Source organism: Gorilla gorilla, chromosome 19 (assembly GCF_029281585.2).
Source record: "Gorilla gorilla gorilla isolate KB3781 chromosome 19, NHGRI_mGorGor1-v2.1_pri, whole genome shotgun sequence".
NCBI classification, from domain to species: Eukaryota; Metazoa; Chordata; class Mammalia; order Primates; family Hominidae; genus Gorilla; species Gorilla gorilla.
Window position 1 is genome coordinate 110,480,799 of NC_073243.2, and position 10,628 is coordinate 110,491,426.

Here is a 10,628-nt window from a genome sequence, read left to right on the forward strand (position 1 = left end):
ATATTTTTTATAACTTTTTTTTTTTTTGAGATGGAGTCTCACTCTCTTGCCCAGGCTGGAGTGCAGTGGTGCGATCTTGGCTCACTGCAACCTCCGCCTCTTGGGTTCAAGCGGTTCTCCTGCCTCAGCCTCCTGAGTAGCTGGGATTACAGGCACACACCGCCACGCCTGGCTAATTTTTAGCGTATTTTAAACAAATCAGTGGGGCCGCAAGATAGTCTGTAGGGCAGGGGCCCTCAACCCCTGGGCCATGGACCAGCCCTGGTGCATGACCTGTTAAGAACTGGGCAGCACAGCAGGAGGTGAGCTGGGGCGAGTGAGCAAAGCCTCACCTGTGTTTACAGCCACTCCCCATCACTCACATTACCACCTGAGCTCCACCTCCTGTCAGATCAGCGGCAACATTAGATTCTTATAGGAGCACGAACCCTATTGTGAACTGTGCATGTGAGGGATCTGGGTGGCACGCTCACTGTGAGAATCTGCTGCCTGATGATCTGAGGCTACTGCTGGGGAGCTGCTGCAAATGAAGATTAACATTAGCAGAGAGGTCTGACTGCACAGAGACCCTAATAAATCAATCGGTTGCAGACTGGTAGCAAAACCCTATTAGTGATTGGCAAGTGACAATTAAGCTGCATCTGGTGGCAGGCTTTAAGTTGGAATCCTACACTTATTTTAGTCCGTGTGAGGCCCACCCATTATTTTATTTACCACTTCTGTTCATGCCTCTTTCCCGCACTGCACGCTTGTCTCAGTCACAGTTTTGGTAAGCCCACGAGCTCACTCTAGCCAAAACGAGTAAAAAAGAAACATCACAGGAGGGCTTTGAAAAGGGGGAAAAGTCCCAATGGTTAGGCAGCAGAAGACTCTATGACTGCCAATGAGAAGCAAGCTGCATTTAATAGAAAATACCACGAATCCCACTTAAATTGCAGGTTCATTCCAACAGGTGATTCACATTTTCCAAGCCCACTTGGTGTAATATGGGATGACTATCCAATGAAGCCATGAAACCTTCAAAACTGCTTCGCCATATGAAGACCAAGCACCCTGCATTAAAAGACCAGCCTTTGGAGTTTTTCAAAAGGAAAAAAAAAAAGTGTGACCACGAAGAACAGAAGCAATGATTGAAGGCCACCACTTCAAATGTGTCTGCACTGAGAGCATCATTCTTACTGGCTAAATGCATTGCTAAAGCTAAGAAGCCCTTTACTGTTGGTGAACAGCTGATCTTGCCTGCTGCTAAGGACATTTGTCGTGAACTTTTAGGAGAGGCTGCAGCTCAAAAGGTGGCATGTGTTCCTCTTTTGGCTAGCACCGTACCTAGAGGAATTGAGGAAATTCCAGAGGATATTGAGGCACAGTTGTCAGAGAGGATTAATGAGTCACCGTGGTACACAAGCCAGGCTGATGAGTCTACTGATGTTGACAGCAAGGCAACAATGCTTGTTGTTGTGAGATCCATTTTCAGGAGGATGTGCACGAGGTTATGTTGGGTGCACTTTTGTTGCCAACCAACACCACAGCTGCAGAACTATTCAAGTCTTTCAATGATTATGTATCAGGAAAACTGAACTGGCCATTTTGTGTCAGAGTACACAGAGAGGGAGCGGCTGCCATGACTGGATGGCTTTCTGGTTTCACTGCTTGTGTCAAAGAGGTCGCTTCTGGATGTAAGTCTATGCACTGTGTCATCCACAGAGAAATGCTGGGTAGCTGGAAAATGTTGCCTGAACTTAATAAAGTTTTGCAGTATGTGATTAAATTTATCGACCTCATTAAAGTACATGCCCTTAACTCACGTCTGTTCACGCAGCTCTGTGAGGAGACGGATGCAGAGCACACACGTCTTCTCTGAAATACATGTGCTTACAGTGACACGTGTGATAGGAGTGAGATGGCTTCTCTGATATGCAGAAATGAGGTGGCTTTCTAAAGGTAGATCACTGGCCAGAGATTTTGGGTTATGAGAGCCACTCCAGAGATTTCTCTTAGAAAAACAGTCACCACTGGCAACACATTTCAGTGACACAGAATGGGCTACAAATGTTGCTTACTTGTGTGACATATTCAACCAGCTCCACAAACTGTCACTTCAGGGAGAGGGACAACTGTGTTCAAGTCAGGAGATAAAGTGGCTGCATTAAAAGTCAAACTGGAATTATGGGTCAATGAGTGAACACTGGGACTTCTGACATGTTTCAAACATTAGTGGAGGTTTTGTTTGGAAAGAGACTGAGCCAGGGCCTTCTTTCCCCCAGCTGGTGCATGATCACCTGTCTCAGCTTCCAAAAGAGCTTGAGCATTACTTCCCAACCACAAAAGAACCCCGAACTGGGAAGGAATGGATCCGTGACCCATTTGTGAATAAGCCAGGTGAATCGACTTTGTCCTTGCTAGAAGAGGGTCGGCTGCTTGAGATCGCAAATAATGGTGGCCTTACAAGTGTGTTTGAGACAACTTCAAATCTCCATATGTTCTGGACTAAAGTCAAGGTGGAATATCCTGAGATTGCCACAAACGCACTGAAAAACCTGCTTCCATGCCCAACATCCTGTCTTTGTGAAGCACAGTTTTCTGCAGTGACAGCAACAAAAACGAGATTACAGAGTACACCGGACATAAGCAACACACTTTGGGGGTGACTGTCTCCATCACTCCCAGATGGGACCATCGAGTTGCAGGAAAACAAGCTCAGGGCTCCCACTGATTCTACATGATAGTGAGCTGTATAATTATTTCAGTATATAATACAATGTAATAATTACTAGGTTGGTTCAAAAGTAATTGCGGTTTTTGCCATTAAAAGTAATCTCTGGTGCCAAAAAATGTTGGGGACTGCTGCTTTAAATCATGCAGGTGGAATAAAGATGTGGTTATTTAAAAAGTTGAGAAAATTTATCTGCAACATACTTGCCTTACAAGGCATACTAAAGCACAGTTTTCAGCTCAAGGAAACTGTTCATGGAGGAAAGGATGAAAGGAATGAAGAGCACCATAAAGGATAACTGTTAGGGTCAGTGTGAGCGTATGGATTGTTTAAAGTGATCTTCTGGTGTTTGCAACGAACACAGAAGTAAAATATATGACTACAATGGCATTACAGGAAATGCGAGCGGGGGCACGACACACCACTCATAAGATCCTTCAGCTGCTTGGGAAGTGATAAAAGTATTCGTTTCATGTAGGTGTTTTGTTTTCTTTTGTTTTTTGTTTTTTTTTCCCCCCCACAGGGTCTTGCTCTGTCACCCAGGCTGGAGTGCAGTGGCACAATCGTGGCTCACTGCAGCCGAAACCTCCCAGGCTCAGGTGATTCTCCTTCTCAGCCTCCTGAGTAGCTGGGACTACAGGTGCCCACCACTATGCTTGGCTTATTTTCTTAACATTTTTTGTAGAGAACAGGGTCTTACTTTGTTGCCCAGGCTGCTCTAAAATTCCTGGGCTCAGGCGATCCTCCTGCCTTTGCCTCCCAAAGTGCTGGAATTACAGGCGTCAGCCACTGTGCCTGGCCTAAGGTAGGTTTTTATACTTCAACTATGCAAATAATAAACTATAGGGAAATAAAAAATATATAACTACAATGCCAATAAAGTGGGGATAAATAAAGTAAAGAAGACACATGGAATAAACAGAAAATAAATTATAAGATTTTAGAATGACCATTCAACTATGAATATAAGTAAATTTAAAGGACTAACTTCATTATGACCAAGCTTGCCATATTGGTTTTAAAAAAGTAAAGAAAAAAAAATCCCACCACATTTGGAAGATGATGTTCTGAGTGAGTTTCCAATTTTCAGTCTTTACTGGGGGCAGGTCAAAGTCATCACTATGCCAGACAGATAAAACTTTCATAGAAAATAGTGTTACTGGCATAAAGAATCAGGGACAGAGATTGTGGAGACCTCAGCAGATGGAATTTGGCAGGATGAATTCTGAAAAGCAGAGAACTACAGAGATTGATACCTGAGTTCTGTGTGTTAGACCTTTCCAAATCTCCAGCTGAGCTCTGAAACTGTGATTACAGTAAATGCAAAGAAACTGAAAATGAAAGAAATAAGCAGAGATTTCAGCTGTTTGCCATTATTATATGGAAAGTGTTTGGAGTTTACATTCAGGCAAATTAACTGCCTCTAAAAACAGATAAAATAGCAATAATATTCCAAAGAACAAAAAGAATCAAGCTTTTACAATGTTTAACAATAATATCCTGCTATAATCCCTAAAATTTGTAGATATTATATTTTTCTAAAAAAGGAAAACCAGAAAAATGTGACCCACAATAAAGAGTAAAAGCAGGGCCAGGCACGGTGGCTCACGCCTGTAATCCCAGCACTTTGGGAGGCCAAGGCAGGCGGATCACAAGGTCAGGAGATCGAGACCATCCTGGCTAACACAGTGAAACCCTGTCTCTACTAAAAATACAAAAAATTAGCTGGACGTGGTGGCGGGCGCCTGTAGTCCCAGCTACTCAGGAGGCTGAGGCAGGAGAATGGTGTGAACCCAGGAGGCGGAGCTTCCAGTGAGCCGAGATTGCGCCACTGCACTCCAGCCTGGGAGACAGAGCGAGACTCCATCTCAAAAAAAAAAAAAAGAGTAAAGGCAAATGACAGAGGCCAACTCCAAGATAACTCAGGTGTTGGAGTTACTACACAAGAATGTTAAGGCAGAAATGATAACAATAACACTCAAGGGCATAAAGAATGAATGAATATTTGAAATGAATGAACAAATAGGAAATGTCATCAGAAAAATAAAGAGAACCAAATATAAATTACTTAAAATGTATAAAATATAAAAGAACTATATGAAATTCTATAACTGAAAAATATAATATCTGAAATGGAAAATGCAACATGTACACTTAGCAGCAGAATGGGGATGATACAGGAGTCAGTAAACTTGAAGATACATTAACAGAAATCATCTAATCTTAGGGAGAAGAAGAAAAAACTGAAAGACATCAATGCAGTCTCAGAGACCTGAGAGATACCATCAAAGGGTCTAATAGTGAAATGTGAGTCACAGGTGTACAGGAACAAATGGGGGAGAAAAACATTTTTGAAAAGTAGAGGACACATTTTCTCACTTTAGTAGAAGACATGAGATTAAAGAATCAAGAGGCCAGGCGTGGTGGCTCACGCCTGTGATCCCAGCACTCTGGGAGGCCACGGCGGGCGGATCACAAGGTCAGGAGATCGAGACCGTCCTGGCTAACACGGTGAAACCCCATGTCTATTTAAAATACAAAAAATTAGCTGGGCGTGGTGGCGGGCCCCCGTAATCCCAGCTACTCAGGAGACTGAGGCCCAAGAATGGCATGAACCCAGGAGGCGGAGCTTGCAGTGAGCTGAGATTGCGCCACTGCACTCCAGCCTGGACGACAGAGTGAGACTCTATCTCAAAAAATAAATAAATAAACAAATAAATAAAAAAGAATCAAGAAACCCAAGTGAACCCAAAGCAGGATTGATACAAAGAAAAGTATCCCAAGCACATTAGGGTCTAAATGAGGAAAGTCAAAGGTAAGAGGAAACATTAAAAGCAGCTGAAGAAAAAGCACACATCATACACAGGAGAATAACATGCAAACAACTGCTGGACTTCTCAGCAGAAATAACGGAAGCCAGAAGACAGGAAAATGACATCTCCAAAGGGCTAAAAGAAAACACTGAGAATTTTATACTCCAGCAAAATATCCTTCAAGAATAAGGACAAGCAAACACGCTCTCAAAGAAGGAAAATCTAAAAAAACATGTGCCTAGCAAATCTACACTCCAGAAATGCTAAAAGCTCTTCAGGCTGAAGCCAAATGACATCAGATGGAAGTCAGATCCTCCAGAAGGTCTGAGGAACACCAGTTTCGATAAATACATGGGTAAATGTAAAAAATTATTTTCCTTTGAATTTTTTTAAATTAACGTAATCATTTAAACCAAAAATTATAAGGGGTTTTCAAGGCTAGTTTGGTAGGCAGGGGACCAGGGAATGGGGAATATTGTTTAGGGATGAAATCATAGGGGTGCACTGAGTCTGCTCCTGGGGGGACCACAGGATTGGTTGAGTCATGAGTCAGGTGTCCGGGTGGGGCCAGTCTGGAAGATATCTCAAAACATCAATCCTAAGTTCTACAATAGTGAAGTTGTCTATATGAGTAATTGGGGAAGTCACAGATCTGTGACCTCTGGCCACATGAGTCCTAAGCAGCAAGGGATTATAGAAGATACACCTATCTTGTGACCTTTCATTAGTTTTACAAACGTGGTTTAGTTTTGGGAAGGGCTACTATCATCCTTGCTTTAAACTAGAAGCTAAGTTTCTCCCAAAGTCAGCCTGATGTACACCCAGGAATGACCGAGGACACCTTGGCAGTCAGAAGCAAGACAGAGTCAACTATGTCAGATTTCTCTCACTGTCATAATTTTGCAAAGGCAGTTTCAGTAGCCTCATTTATGATAGCAAAATGAATACTACTCAGCAGCAAATGAAATAAATTACCAATAAACACAACTACATGATAACCCTCAAAACATTATCTCAAGTGAGAGAAACCAAACTCTAAGTACATGCTATAGGATAATATGATGCCATGTAAGTGACATTTTACAACAGGCTACACCAGCCTCTGAAGAATGCAAATCAGAATGCTGGTTACCTGGCAAGGTATTCATGGATGAGAGTGTGACAGAATCTTCCATGGTGGCAGTAGCGTCCTACCTTGACAAAGGTTTGCCTCAGGCAGGGATGTGTATTTGTCAAAACTTTTCAAGTGGTAAGCTTAAGATTTGAGCATTTCACTCAAAACAAAAATATAATTTTCAACTCTAGTGATATACGTGCTGAAATTCATAGGAGCAGCAGGCCGGGAAATTCTGGGTAGAAGAGGGTAAGCCCCTGGCAAGAGCCCCACCTTCAAGCCCAAAAGCCTGGAACCACAGCCCAAAGTGAGACCATCCATGCTTTCCTGCTCGAATTTTGCGTTTTCCAAAACCACCCACCCCGTCCCCCATCCTGTGCTTATAAAAATGCCAGAACTCAGCCAGCAGAGAAGAGAAGCAGCTGGATGTCAGAGACTATCATTGGACACTGGAGACAAGTGGCTTGACTTCAGAGGGACAGCTTAATGTCATAGCTTCAGAGAGGAGTCCAGCCTCCAGGGGAAGATTACCTTCCTGCTCCATGCCCTTCTCAGCTCCCCTTCCTGCTGAGAGTCACTTTCACCAGCAATAAAATCCCCTACATTTACCACCTTCAATTCTTTCATGCAACCTCATTCCTCCTGGACACCAGACAAGAACTCGGGTGCCATGAGCATGGGGGCAAAAGGCTGTCACACTGACCCTCCACTGAGCTGTTAACACTTAAGCCATCCATGAGCAGCAAAGCTAAAAAGGCACTGTAACACTTCCTCTGGGGCTTCAGGGGTTGTGGGCACCCTACCCTAGATGTTGCTGCAGGGCTGGTACAGAATTCACTATTGCCAGTCCCCAAAAAATGCTCACTCCAGTGTCTGCACCCATACACCTGCACTCCCCCTCCCACGAGGGGTGGAGCAGTGAGTGAGTGGAGTTCACCCCTAGCAGCACCTGTGCACTCCGGTTCCTGCCAGCGGAGGGTTCAGGGAAATATCCTGCTTCAAAATGTTTAAGGATCAGCTGTACTGATGTCAAAAGACATTGACATACATCAAAAATAAATAAAATACATTGATGGAAAGATAGTGGGACATACACATGATCAATCAAAGATATAAAAGCAATCTTGCAGTGGGCATTCACTCTACAATTCTTTTCATCTTTTGTATGTTTGAAAATGTTCACAATAAAATTTTAGGAATATAAACCAAAATTATTTATACACATTAGAAAAATAAAGGTAAGGCTGGGCGCGGTGGCTCATGCCTGTAATCCCAGCACTTTGGGAGGCCGAGGCGGGTGGATCACCTGAGGTCAGGAATTCGAGACCAGCCTGGCCAACGTGGTGAAACCCTGTCTCTATTAAAAATACTAAAATTGGCTGGGCATGGTGGCAGGCACCTATAATCCCAGCTACTCGACAGGCTGAGGCAGGAGTATCACTTGAACTTGGGAGGCAGCGATTGCAGTGAGCTGAGATCGTGCCACTGCACTCCAGCCTGGGAGATAGAGCAAGATTTCTTCAAAAAAAAGAAAAAATAAATAGATAATTTTTTAAAAAGACAAAAAAAGAAAAAGAAAGGTAGAAAGCCACATGATTATGTCAGCAGATGCAGAAAGAAAATTCTGCACCAGTTCATGTTTAAAATTCCCGACAAACTAGGAACAGGCACTACAACAGCTAACATCCACTTTAAGAATTTAAGGGTGAAATGACGAACACTTTCCCTAAGGTCAGGAACAAAATTAGAATGTCTGCTGGCCAGGCACAGAAGCTCACACCTGTAATCTCAGCACTTTGGGAGGCTGAGGCAAGCTGATCACTTGAGGTCAGGAGTTCGAGACGAGCCTGGCCAACATGGTGAAACCCTGTCTATAATAAAAATACAAAAATTAGCTGGGTGCGGTGCCAGGTGTCTGTAACCTCAGCTACTTGGGAGGCTGAGGCAGGAGAATCACTTGAACCCAGGAGGCAGAGGTTGCAGTGAGCCAGGATCACACCACTGCACTCCAGCCTGGGTGACAGAGCATGACTCTGTCTCAAAAAACAAACAAAAAACTTCTATGAATCTTGCCCAGTATAATAAGACAAAATACAAATTTAAATCATGAAATCCATATGTAATATAAGTTGGAAAGTAAGAAGCAAAACTGCCATTATTCACATGTAACTTGATTATGTGCATTCTAAAAGTCTATAAAATATTAGAATTAATGAATGTACAAGGCCAATAAACTAAATTAATGTTTCTATTTGCTATCAACAAAGTAACTGGAAGATGAAATTAAAAACAATACCAATAGCATAAAAATACATTGCATATGTGGAAAACCTACAAATTTAAAATAACAAACATTGGCCAGGTGCAGTGGCTCATGCCTGTAATCCCAGAACTTTGGGAGGCCAAGGCTGGTGAGTTGCTTGAGCTCAGGAGTTTGAGACCAGTCTGGGCAACATGGTGAAACCCTGTCTCTACAAAACATAGAAAAATTAGCTGGGTGTGGTGGTGCATACTTGTAGTTCCAGCTACTTGGGAGGCTGAAGTGGAAGGATCGCTTAAGCCCAGGAGGCTGAGTTTGCTGCGAGCCAAGATTGTGCCCCTGCATGTTAGCCTGGTGACAGAGCCAGACCCTGTCTCAAAAATAAAAATAAAAATAAAATAAATGAAACAACAAACATTGCTGACAGATATCTCAGCAGACCTAATGAATGGAACAATATAACATATTTATGGATTGGAAAACTAAAAAAAGTTAAGAGGTTAATTTTCCCAAAATTTCTCTATAAGTTTAATGACATTTCAATCGAAATTTCAGCAAGGTCTTTTGTAGAAATTGTGTCTGATTCTATAATTTAGTTGGCAATGCAAAGCCCCTAGAAAACCAGGATTTTTTTTTTGTTTTGAGACCAAGTTTCGCTCTCATTGCCCAGGCTGGAGTGCAATGGCACAATCTAGGCGCACTCCGACATGTGCCACCACGCCTGGCTAATTTCATATTTTTAGTAGAGACAGGGTTTCTCCATTTTGGTCAGGCTGGTCTTGAACTCCCAACCTCAGGTGATCTGCCTGCCTTGACCTCCCAAAGTGCTGGGACTACTGGCATGAACCATCATGCTCAGCCAGGATGATCTTAAAGAAAAAGAACAAAGTTGGAGGTCATAAACTACTTGATTTGGAGACTTACTCTAAAGTTGTACTAATTAATTAAGGGGTTATTGGCATGAAGACAGATAAATAGTCCAATGGAATATGATAGACTGTTTAGAAATAGAGTTGGTCATAGTATTCCGTTATTATCTTGTTAATATCTATAGAATCTGTAATGATGTCCCCTCCCCACTCCTGATATTGGTAGAAATAGAGTCATTCATAGCATTACCTTATTATCTGGCTAATATCTGTAGAGTCTGTAGTGATGTCCCCTCTCCACCCCTGATATTGGTAGAAATAGAGTTGCTCATAGTACTCCCTTATTAACTTGTGAATATCTGTAGAATCTGTAGTGATGTCCCCTCTCCACTCCTGATATTGGTAGAAATAGAGTTGCTCATAGTACTCCCTTATTAACTTGTGAATATCTGTAGAATCTGTAGTGGTGTCCCCTCCCCTCTCTTGATATTGATAGAAATAGAGTTGCTCATAGTACTCCCTTATTAACTTGTGAATATCTGTAGAATCTGTAGTGGTACCCCCTGCCCCACTCCTGATGTTGGTAGAAATAGAGTGATTCATAGCACTCCCTTATTAGCTGGTTAATATCTGTAGAGTCTGCAGTGATGTCCCCTGCCCCACCCTGATACTGGTAGAAATAGAATTGCTCATAGTACTCCCTTATTATCTTGTGAGTATCTGTAGAATCTGTAGTAGTGTTCCCTGCCCCACTCCTGATATTGATAATTTGTCTTCTCCCTTTTTCTTTCCCCATCAGTCTCGGCCCTTGCTGTTTTCAACACATTCTCTCTATGGCCTATGGTTTGAATACTGAGTG